The sequence below is a fragment of the Cavia porcellus genome, unplaced genomic scaffold, assembly GCF_034190915.1.
Source record: "Cavia porcellus strain 051 isolate PalLab524CR breed Dunkin Hartley unplaced genomic scaffold, mCavPor4.1 scaffold_12, whole genome shotgun sequence".
Taxonomy (NCBI): domain Eukaryota; kingdom Metazoa; phylum Chordata; class Mammalia; order Rodentia; family Caviidae; genus Cavia; species Cavia porcellus.
This window is the reverse complement of record NW_026947495.1, coordinates 82,485,417-82,496,594: the sequence shown is the minus strand read 5'-3', so window position 1 is coordinate 82,496,594 and position 11,178 is coordinate 82,485,417. Positions and strand designations below refer to the sequence as shown.

Here is an 11,178-nt window from a genome sequence, read left to right as displayed (position 1 = left end):
TCCAGGAGACCCAGACATTACTACCCGTCTGCCTGGGAGAGCTTGAAAGGGTGGTCCCTTGGATAGGGATCCGTCAGGTACAGGTGGCGGGAGGCTTTGGTCGTGGGCTCTGCCTGCTTTTCCACTAGCACATCACTCCCAGTCACATTTCGGTCATTCAGTCGCAGCGCTCATGCCCGCTTACTTTCTAACCCCTTCAGCAGTCTTTTCATTAATTATTTCTCTGAAATTACTGTTCAGTAGATTTTTGTCACCTTCTCCAGGAGCAGGCCACTCAGTCTGAGAATGAAGTTCTCCTGAATCATTTTATTCCCAGTTCTTAGGACAGCTCCTGGCGTATGATACGGACTCAATAAACTTTCGGTTACTAACTCTTCCTGCTACGACACTAGCCATCCCCATGAAAATCTACATGTTGGCCATAAAAATCCTGCGGTTCTTGTGTTGGTGCCTCTGCTCTAATGGCAGATTATCCCCGCCTTCCTCAGAGGACTTCCACATGAGTGGCTGTGCAACAGAAAGAGGAGAAGACAGTTACGGACAGAGATCCCGGGCTCGAACCCTAGCTACCTCGATTTTCAGTTTTATGTACCCGGCTGAGATGCTCTCTGCCTAAGGCTCACCAAACTGGCTTGAGGCTAAAAGTGCCATGCTCTGTCACTCTGAGAGAGAGCAGAAGAGGTACATCCTGCTCCCTGTCAAGTATTATGGGCTGCTGTCTTCCAGAATCCCATGCCCTGTCCAGGCGGCTCAAAGACAGCACTCGGTCCCTGAGTGCTGAGCTAAGTGTGGGGTGAGGCAGGCAGCCACGGGAGTGTGGCGGAGCCCAGGGAGCCTGTGGCTTGGGATGCTTCAGACAGAGAGACCAAAGTCCGTAGCAAACCCATTTGCTCTGTTTACTCACTGTGTGATTTACACTGCTCTAGGCAAGAGTTAAATGTGGATGAACTCTCGCTTTACTTGACTATCTCAATTAATTATCATAAGGACTATGGGGTCGGAACGGCTACCATCGAGATTGTCAAAGGTGAGTTCTCTGACACAAAGTGTCAGGTAGCCTGGAATTCAAACTCGGGTTGTCTATTTCTACATTTATGTAATTAACTATTAGGGCATTTAAAAATATTTCTGAATAGCTTCTGTTTGGTGTATGTAAGCTGACTGTCATCTTCACAGATGACCTAGATGCAGATACAATGGAGAGATGCGGATAGGAGGCTTCCAGACCCAAGCAAGGTCGTGCAGGCGGCCACAGAGAACTCTCCTCTCCCCTTGGTGGGGAAGCCAGACATTCCTCACTCACCTCCAGGAAAGGACAGGGCATGACACGCACTTCGGCAAATGTATATGGTCTCTAACCACAGCAAGATGTGAAAGAAACTTAGATACCGTCACGCAATCACCTACAAAGTCACTTTGGGGTTGAAAATGCAGGTGCATCTAATTATGAGCACTAGAGCTACTGCTAAGCACAAGGAAGAAAAGAATCCACTCTAGGAGAGAAAGAAATGTCTTACGATAATGAAACGGTCACTTGCCAGCCATTAAGTCTAAGAAAAATGAGTAAACAAAGGGCATAAAGAAACAATCAATTTCTCCAAAGGGGGTGGCTGGGGACGACTGCTCTTTACAGGTAATTGCAACTTGAGTAATATTTTATTCCTCTCAATGCAGGGGATGATTTCACCATTGGGATTTTTTAATCTAAGGAAACATTACCTCCATTCACTACAGGGTCAATTTTACTTTCACCTAGTTTTAAAAGGAGATTCTAAGCTACTTTATGAAAAGTGATGTTCTTCTCTAGAGAGTATATTGACATGATCTTGTGACCTTTATGTAATTTCCTGGTTGTAATGAGAACATGCAAATTTGTATATCCTAGGATATGATTAGGGTATAGTGAAGTTTTCTGAAAAGTCACTGTATCCTAGAGTCCTTGATTATCACCCTAATTTATTTCCAAATAGTGACATGATATAATTAGATTGTCAGTCCTAAGCCTCCTTATGTGTAAACCAACAGGAATATTAGTAAATTCCTATGTGTCTTAGATTTTTATGGGTTCTTTGGCTTTTACAAATTGTCCGGTTGGTGTGGTTCATTTTGTGCTAGGCTTGGTGAGCATCACAGACTCACACAGGAGACTGGAACTTACAGATGAGTGGAGTTTGCCCGAGTGAAAGTGGCCCCACATGATGACGGCTTTGGGGAACAAGGGGTTCTCCTCAGAGTTTTCTCTTCTTAATCAGGAAGCCAGGATTGGTAATAACTGCCCTGTGTACTTCACGGGATGAAGGGTCAGTTACAAAGTGTGCTGACACCAACCACCCTTCCCTCCACCCCCCACGCCACCCCGGCCCCTGCCCCTGCCCCTCGCCTTAGGAAAGCAGAGGCTTAAGCTCCCGTTCTCTGCACTTCCTTGGAGAACAGGGATGCGGTACAAAGAAGCAATAACAAACACCGAGATAGACCCTTTTTCTGGACACAGGTCCACACCCCTTCTGTGACTTGTGAAACACACATAAGGGCCGAATGCTGGTCCTGGGCTGTGGGGCTCCTGGGGGGTGTAACCTTCTACACCCTGCTGTAGCTAAGATTCACTTGCTTTGTGACTCAACAGTTAGTGAAGCTCGGACTCCCTGTTTTTACTTCATGAGTCACGTGATGGAATGATCGCAGGAAAACAGTTAAGTTTAAGAATTTTAAAAACGGAGCTGGGGATTTAGCTCAGCGGCATAAGCGCCTGCCTTGAAAGCAGGCAGTCGTGAGTTCGATCCCTGGTACCGATAAAAAAAAAAAAAAAAAAAGAATTTTAAAAACGATTTCCCTGTTGACCTAAGAAAGCTTCACACACAAAAGTAAAATTAAGTATAAAAACTCAAAGTTTTGGAGTATGGGCTTGTTCGGCTTAGTCAGTGATTTCTGGAAGGTTCTTTCTGGCTGCCAGTCTTAGCCTACTTGCCTTGATGTATAATTATGAAATGACTTAATTTGTGGAGAGCTGAAATGAGACGAAATTTGTTGAGTGGTATGAAGTAAGAATTTTGTCTCAGTCCTGTTCTTGGTCTCTTTTTAAAAAAATCAACCAGTCTTATTTAGAAAGTTGGAATAGGTATCTCCAAGCATAGTAATACAACAGGAATATCAAATTGACAAACAATAGCTCAGTAAAGGTTGGATGGGGAAATTTAATCATATTTTATTTAACTGAAGGAAGTGGATAACTGTTTATGGCCAGGCTTCCCATTTTTAAAGTTTTCATGGAGTTAAGAAAGCACAAGTTGCAGAAGGAATTATGCTGTGAAATCAGAGCTCACCCAGTAAGTGATTTATTCAATCAATTCATTTGAAGACGCCACCCATCCTCAACATTTCTGGGCTGTGCTTTATAACTACGTGGCTGAATATAATGCCTAATAATTTGCAAACTGCTTTGTTGGTCCTGACATATCTCTCCATTTATAATGAAGAGTCTCTTGTGAATAAGCTCGTAACCTTCACAGGATCTTGAGAAGGCCAAGTTGTAATATTGAACAAAGCCCTATAAAATCACCCCACTGTAAACTGGCTTTACTCTGAATGCTGTTTACCTAGAGTACAGGAGACGTTTTTATTCTCGTCTTGGACCTCACGTAGCATTCCTCTTAGAGTCAGCAGTGAGGGTGTCATTGGGCTCTATTATTTGGTTAAGTGTTTTGTAGTTAGATAGGAAGGACAGGAAGGGGTGGAGAGATTAATAATGCAAAGAATGCACACTGCTCTCCGAAGAGCGGCATTTTTAAGATTGCGAGATTCATTAATAAAAGACCACATCATGATTTAAAAACCCGCAGCGATCCCCTCACACAAGGACAGGGTACGAGCTGGATTTCGTACACGTCTCCTCGTCGTTCTCAATGCCGCTCTCAGAACAAGTGCCAGCAATTTACCCTCTCAAGGTTGCTTTATTTTCTGTGTAGACGGGTCTCCACCTGACCTTGGACAGGGAAACGCAGATGCAAAATTAAATTCTTTCAAAAGTATGTTTTCAACATGTTAAGACATCAGTATTTTTTTAGTTGAAATATTTAGCCAGAAATATCAATATCATCAATTAACATTTTTCCACCAGTAAGGCATTATATAATGTGGTTGTATTTAGTCACAGACACATTCAAATTGAAGGGTGGAGTCTTGGGTCATAGTTTGAACTTGTACCCGTTGCTGCTGGGCTTGGGGCGAGTTCCAGTATTCTTCAACAGTAAAAGGAACCCGGTCTCCACTGATTCAGTTTCTCCCCAAGTGAAATTTATTTCACGAAGATACACTGTGAAGAGGCCATTTAAACAATTTATGTAAGGTGCCTCAGATTAAGAACAGTTCAATTTGAATTTACTTTGCAAAGTAGACGATTTATACAGAAACATGCCCGTGGCCCCTAGAGTAAAATCCTAGCTCATTTACTTGGTACCGGGGTCTCCAGGCCCTGCCCCATCTGCTTCTCCATTCTCGTTGACCGCCTGTGTCCCCTAACTGCCTGAGTGTAGGTCCTTCAGCATGCAGACCAGTGCCGCTCACGCAGGACCAGAGCTGCTCTGGTCCTTCCCCTCCAGCGCAGCAACCCCCAGCTGCAGGAGCCCATCACGGGCTTGAAATGTGGCCTATGTGACTAAGTAATTGAATGTTTAGGCTGATTCAATTATAAGTCATCTACATTTAAATTTAGCCACATGTGACCAGAGGCTATTGTACTGAGCAGCACAAGGCGGGCTCCCCGATGAGGTAAGCTGTCTCTCTCTCTTCAGCCTTCAGCCTGTAAATGTGTTGTTCCCTCGCCTGAGACACTGCTTACTTAGTACAGATAATTCTTCCTTCCCCAAGGCAGCACGTCCTGGAGGTCCTCCTGCGCGCCTAGGACCAAGGTGACTGCTCTGTCATAGATGTCCCCTAGCCTGGCATGAAGTAAGAGTGATTGGTGCTGAGGTGCACGGAGCGATCGTAGCATTCCAGTGAACTGCCTTCATTTGACACACATGGACCTAAATAGAGGATGATGTTGAGTATTTTCCCTCTACGGTAAGAACTCAGATTAAGCAATTTACCCAAGGCAAGTTCACCTAGGACATCATATAAAGTCACTGCATTTTATACTCTCTAGATTTTTTATTATCTAAATTCCAGACTGTGCATCTTACGCAGGAACGTGTGCACTGCCCGTGTCATTAGCTCGCTGTAGATATGCAGTTCCTGTTTATGGAATTAATGAAAAATTAAGAAATTTGGTAGTTAGCTATTAAAAACTGTGTTATTAACTAAATTCTAATATTCTCAGATGATGTAAAATAGTTCTTCATCGAATACAGATTGAACTTTCAAGTGGTTTTGTTTTTCATCAAATGTGCCATTTAACAATGTTTATATATTTAACATTATTTATAAATATTTATTGGTCTATGTATATGTCTAAATAGCTTTGTATTTATTAAAGTTCTGTATTTATGAGCAACAGGTGCAAAGTAATGTAAAAAATCCTGAACTAGAAATGAAGAAGTATGTGATTTGTTTTGACCCTTTTAAGACATGTGACTTTGGAAAAGTGATTTTTCATTTCCCAATCATAAAACTAGTGGATTTGAATAAAGATCTTTCAGATCAGTTTTGACTCATGTATTTCATAATTCTATATGAAATAGCATCAGTTGGAATAAACCAGACTCTTAAAATGAAAGACATTATTGGACAATGTAAATAACTTTAATAAGTAATTTTATCAAATAATATTATTTAAAAGCTAAGCCGTACATTTTAAGGCATTATATATTTTTTAAAGATAGTAAAATCCAACAAAACAAAACAGAACAAAGCCAGTCAAAACAAAGCAGCAAAATTGGTACAGAACCTCAAAGCAGGACGCTAGGAGACCAATAGCAGCTACCGTAGTATGCCTTATTATCTTCACGTAGGTGTCCATTCCATCAGGTACAGCAAAATCAAACCAAAAACAACAGAATAAAACCAATCAAAGCAGAATACTGGATAAAGCAAAAGCAATCAGAACAAAGCAAAACGTGAGAACAGTATGGGGTTTGAAAGACGAGACAGAAGGGAATCGCCCATATTTGCTGCACTGCACACGGTCACCCTCCCAACAGATGCTCAGACCGCTGGCCCCAGGTCAGGGCTGGCAATACGAGCATTTAGTTGCTTTTTGTACCTTAGTTGCTATCAACTCAGCCTGTCCTCAGAGCCCGCAGGTTGTTTACGGAGAGTGTTGGGCTGGGGGATTTGATTCGGGGGGCTCACGGGACTTCCCTCTTCCTGCCCACGTGCTTGCGTGGCTCGCCAGAAAGGCCGGCTGGTTGACTTCTTGGTGGTCTCCTCTCAGTCCCAGCATGGTTGATTCTTGGAAGGCTTTGACTTTTCTCTCTCTGGGCCCCACATTGGCATTATATCTTTTAATATTAAACTTTCGATAATAACATTTAGAATAAATATTACTCCTTTGTCTTAGGGAGTGTGTGGCATGGTGATGGTGTTAGAAAGCTTCCTGGCCACCTCAGCCTTTTTCCTGCCTGTGTGTGGACAGCCAAGTGCTGCCTGTTCTGCTGAGGCTGTGCTGTGGCCCTCAGCAGTGCCATGGTGTTGGTCACTTCCTATCACTGGGAAACATTACCCGTCACCTGTGACTTGGAAGAGAGGAGGCTGAACTGGCTCACGGTTTACGGGATTGGCCCATGGTTGATGGCGCCGAGACAGAAACAGCTTGGAAGAAGCGGCCAGTGGCCTCTTCTGAGGCAACTCTGTATTTTTAGGACACCCGTCTTGCTTGGGCACTCTATGCACTGTTTCCTGAGCTCAAGAGACCTCCTCCTCTGGTCTTCAGCCCGTTTTCTGGGGGGCAGCGCACAGGAGCTGTGAGGAGAACCCAGCTCTAGTACTGAGCTATCCCTCCTCACTTCAGGCTGGATCCTCGCAAAGCCAAGCCTTTTCCACTGAGACAGGCGTTGCGTCCTTCAGGGTTCCTGTGTCCTTCCCTGCCGTCAGAGAGCTTCTGTGTTTGAATCATGACAAATATGCAAATCATGGGAGACTCATATTAAGCTTTCCAGAAAGTTCAGAGAGATCTCTTTCACCCCCAGAGGGTCTGAGGTCGATGGCAAGCAATTCCTTTTTCTTTCTTTTACTTAGGAAAAGATGGGCTGCAAAACTACTCCCGGTGCCTTGCTGCTTGGAAATTCTGCTCACCGAGCCGTCTTCAGCTACCCTATTTCTTTCTTTTGTGCAGTGTGGAGGTAGGTGGCCGGCCAAGGGGAAAGATCCACATTTCCGAGCCGTAGGAATGTCCTGCACACAAGGCTGGCACCACGCAGATGCCCAGTGCAGTGGGCAGCTGAGCACCGATGCTGCCAGTGCTGGGGCCTGAACAACAGGTCAGCGGATGCTGAGATAGCAACCTCCCGTGTTTGCGTCCCATAGTATATACATCTTAATGAAGCTCTACACATGCAGTGAGCTTGGGTCGTATATTTCAGGAGCCTACAGAAGAACTGAGCGCCTGAAGCAAACTCAGGACGTGAGGAGGATTGAAAAGGTCTTTCCCCAGCCACGGTCTCGAGCCGGGCCGCAGGGTGGAGGTGAGTTTCCAGTTGGCAAATTTGCCCCGCAGCACACAACTCTCTAACATCGTTATGGTAGATACAGCTCTGTGGCACTGTGTGGAGTTTGGAATAAAATTAGCCATTGTTTTAATGCAGTCAATAAAATAAGTCGGGCTCATTGTATTCACAAAGCAGGCATGTGTAACCAGCACATCTGGCAGAGACTGAAATGGAGGTGAATCCCCAAGGACAGAAATTCAATTTCCTTCTGACTCGGATTGAGGTAAGCTCTACCCACCAACACATTCCATAGACCAACGAGAAACTTCAGAAAAATTAATTGAGAAAAGATAATGGTTTCAATTTTATCAGGCTCAAAGCCAGAAATAATATCTAGTTCACTCCTGATCTTTGATACACAAAGTATCAATTGAGGAAATGGTCTAGGCTGCCTGCTAGGCACAGACTGTCCTACTCCCATCCCGGTCCCTGCTCCAAGGGAGCTGCTGTCTGTGATAGAAGGTCAAGGTCATAAAGAAGGCTGCAGCCAGAAGGTGTCCACACCAGCCGGACAGCAAATAACTGTGGCATGATAGTACCTGGTGCATGGTTACTCAAGGGTACTCAATAAGTGTTGGGAAATAGATGCCCAATAACAGAGACAGGGCTGCACTCTCCGAGGGCCCCAGAAAGATCTGAAGGGTCCAGGGGTTCTGGACGCTTTATTTTACCCAGGAACTGCTAACCCATGTGACCACCACGCAGTGAATGATGCTGTTTTGCCCTCCTAAAATAGATTTCACTCTTCCAATGACTTTAAGACGAAAGACTGAGCCTCTGCCCTGGGAAGGAGTAGTTGGAGGACAGGAAGGAATAAATCAGGAGAGGATGAAAACCCTCCTCTGGGAGCTGTCCTTATACTCAGTCCTAGGAGCCCTGCACGCTGTAATTTTCAGGCTAATCCGCCAGCCACATTCACAGACAGGGTGGAGATAAGGGTTTGGCTTTGCTTAGTTCTGACGTTGAGTTTTTAAATCAATCAATACCCAGGAGGTAGATTTGGCCAGTGTCTGCATATGAAATGGTTCTTTAAGTTTTGAAGAGCTGCAGAAGTAGCCTGATTTAAATTAATTGTGAAAAGTTTTTCCTAAATAAAATTCAGGCTTTGGGAAAGGGAATTGAGCAACGGAGAACTGCAAGAGAGGCAGAGGGTATTTTGTTTATAGGACAGACGCCCTCTGCTTACTGGGTGTATCGCTCAAACGTTCTAGAAATGAGGGAGGAAGAATTTAATGCAAAATGAGAAATAAAACTACTGGCTACAGCTGCGTCATCATCATCATGTAACAAAGCTCGCTCCCTGGCCCCGGCTTCTGCTGTGAACGTTACCATTGATTTTCCCCTACACGTCTTCCCCAAATCTTAGTTACCTAATGGGTAGAAGGCTTTTAAACGTCAAAACCTGAGGGAAAATCCTTGCATTAATTTTTTTCTGAAAAAAATTATTAGTTTTCTTTTAAAAAGAAAATCTTCGCTTTAATGGGACCGTTTTGGGTGATCGTTAGTTTACAGGAACACAGTTTTGCACGCCAGTTGTAAGAGCTTGTTTTCCAGGCGTTTCTGAGCTGGCGAAACGTGGGTGTGTAAAGTCAGGTGGGCGACCATCTCCCGCCCCCAGGAAAACTCTCATCTTCCCAGTGAGGCAGGTTCTGATCTGTGTTTAAATACTACTCTAATTTGTGTGTGTATGTTAAAAGCGGTTCTGTTCAACACAGGCCTGAAAGGCTGGACTATTCTTCTTTATTCATGTGTTGGTGTTTGTTTGAATTTGTGTATTCGAGCCCACATCCCGGTGGTATATTTTAGGTTATAAGTTCTTAAGGGACAGGAATTGTTACTTTCCGATTGACTTTGTATATCTTCGAGCATGCCTCTATATATATACAAAAGCTTAATGCATTCAATCTGTTGAAAAATTACCGGGCCTGGGATTCTTCAAGGGTAAAATTGTATTCTGTGATATTTTCATTTAAACATGGACTTCATCCAGACCGACTCCTTCACAAGGCTGCTGTCGTGGAAGGCGACCTAGGCAGCGGAATGAAAGCAAAGTGCTCGCTCCTTTGAACAGTACCTGGGAGCAGAGCAGGAGAGAATCGCACACAGTGTCTGTCTGCTCTGTGCAGGTCACTTCCCAGCAGGGCTCCGACACCGTCCCCAAGACAGCAAGTTCAGGGCCCCAGCCCTTGTGTAGACCTGAGTTGGAATCCCTTTTGCAGCGTGCTGACCTGGGTCATAGCGAGGACTTACCTCCCCTAAAACTCTGCTTCCCCCAGTAAAACTGCAACTCGGAAATAAAGTCTTTGTCGGTTCCCCGGTGAAGAGCCTGAGAACAGAAGGGTGGCGTGAGGGACCCGGCCCACAGTGTCCCCTCCTCTGCTGGCCCATGCACCAGATGTGGCTCCGACACACAGCTGGTGGCCAGGAGGGAGCTGGGGTCTCAGGGAAGGATTCGGGCACAGAGGGACCCTGGAATTGTCTGCCACTCACTGAGTGACAGTTTCTGTGTTTGAAAAAAATTTGTCTGACTGAAACTAGTTCTTTCCTGCCGCTTCTTTGGTTTCAGTTTGTTTAAGAAACTGTTTAGATGAAGGAAAGGTTTGAACAGCCTTCTAGCTGGAGCATTTGGGTTTTCAACTCTAGACCAAATTCATTTAGAAGAGTACACAGGCTCTTCTACAAGGTTATGTATTTTATTAATGGTAAAATGTTATCAAAGCAGCCCAATCCAAATGACTGTGGATTTTTATATTTGAAGAGATGATCTTGCTAATGGGTCCATGGGCTTTCTTTTCTCCAGACAGCTTTTCCCTTTTGAAACTTACACACTTGTGACTCTATGATAATTCACCCATTATTTTATATTCAAATGTAAGCTGACATTCAGATGGCACTCTGAATCGTGTTAAGTAAACACTCTTCCATCTCTAAGAATTTTATCTGGGGATAAATGCTGAATTTTACTTACATGGAGACAGTCTCTCCAGCTATATCATTACATTTCCCTCCTTCCTTTTTTCCTCTTTTCTATTGTCCTTTGTTGCACATTTATAATTTCTTTATTCATCTAATTTAAAATATGTATCGTTTGTCTCCTTTTGCCAGAGAATCAGATTTTAGATTTATTGATTACTTGTACTCCTTCTGTTTGCAGTGTTATTAAATTTGTCATAACTACTAACATATTCTTTCTTACTAATTTTCAGTTTTATGACTCAAAAATGAAATGATTAATTCATATCCTTATTAATATAAACTCCATTGCATAAAATTTAAAATGTGGCATTTTATTGTTTTTTGCTGTTTTTCATTAGTCTTTATGACTTAGGTTTAGAGTTTAATAAAACATTATATAGGCAGATATTCACAAGTGTTCATTGGGATAAGTGACGAGAGTCCATGTGTCGTGTGATTACGCAAGAAAGGGAAGTAAAATTAAAGCTAGTGGGTAAATCTGGGTAAATAGATATACTTAGTAACCTAGTGCATTAGGGATTAGAATGACACTATTTGTAACAAAAAGAAGATAAACTTGCAG

At 43.5% G+C, this 11,178-nt stretch overlaps 1 long non-coding RNA gene across 2 annotated transcripts; it reads left to right on the top strand.

The window, feature by feature from the left end:
* The first annotated feature begins 4,878 nt into the window (after positions 1 to 4,878).
* Positions 4,879 to 10,918, top strand: LOC134478231 (uncharacterized). Of its 2 annotated transcripts, none has more exons than XR_010050722.1 (5): positions 4,879 to 5,058; positions 7,171 to 7,274; positions 7,515 to 7,616; positions 7,776 to 7,863; positions 9,631 to 10,918. It is a non-coding gene; the product is annotated as an uncharacterized LOC134478231 (long non-coding RNA). The 2 variants fall into 2 exon arrangements; XR_010050721.1 differs by having other exon boundaries at positions 7,773 to 7,863.
* The last annotated feature ends 260 nt before the right edge of the window (positions 10,919 to 11,178 follow it).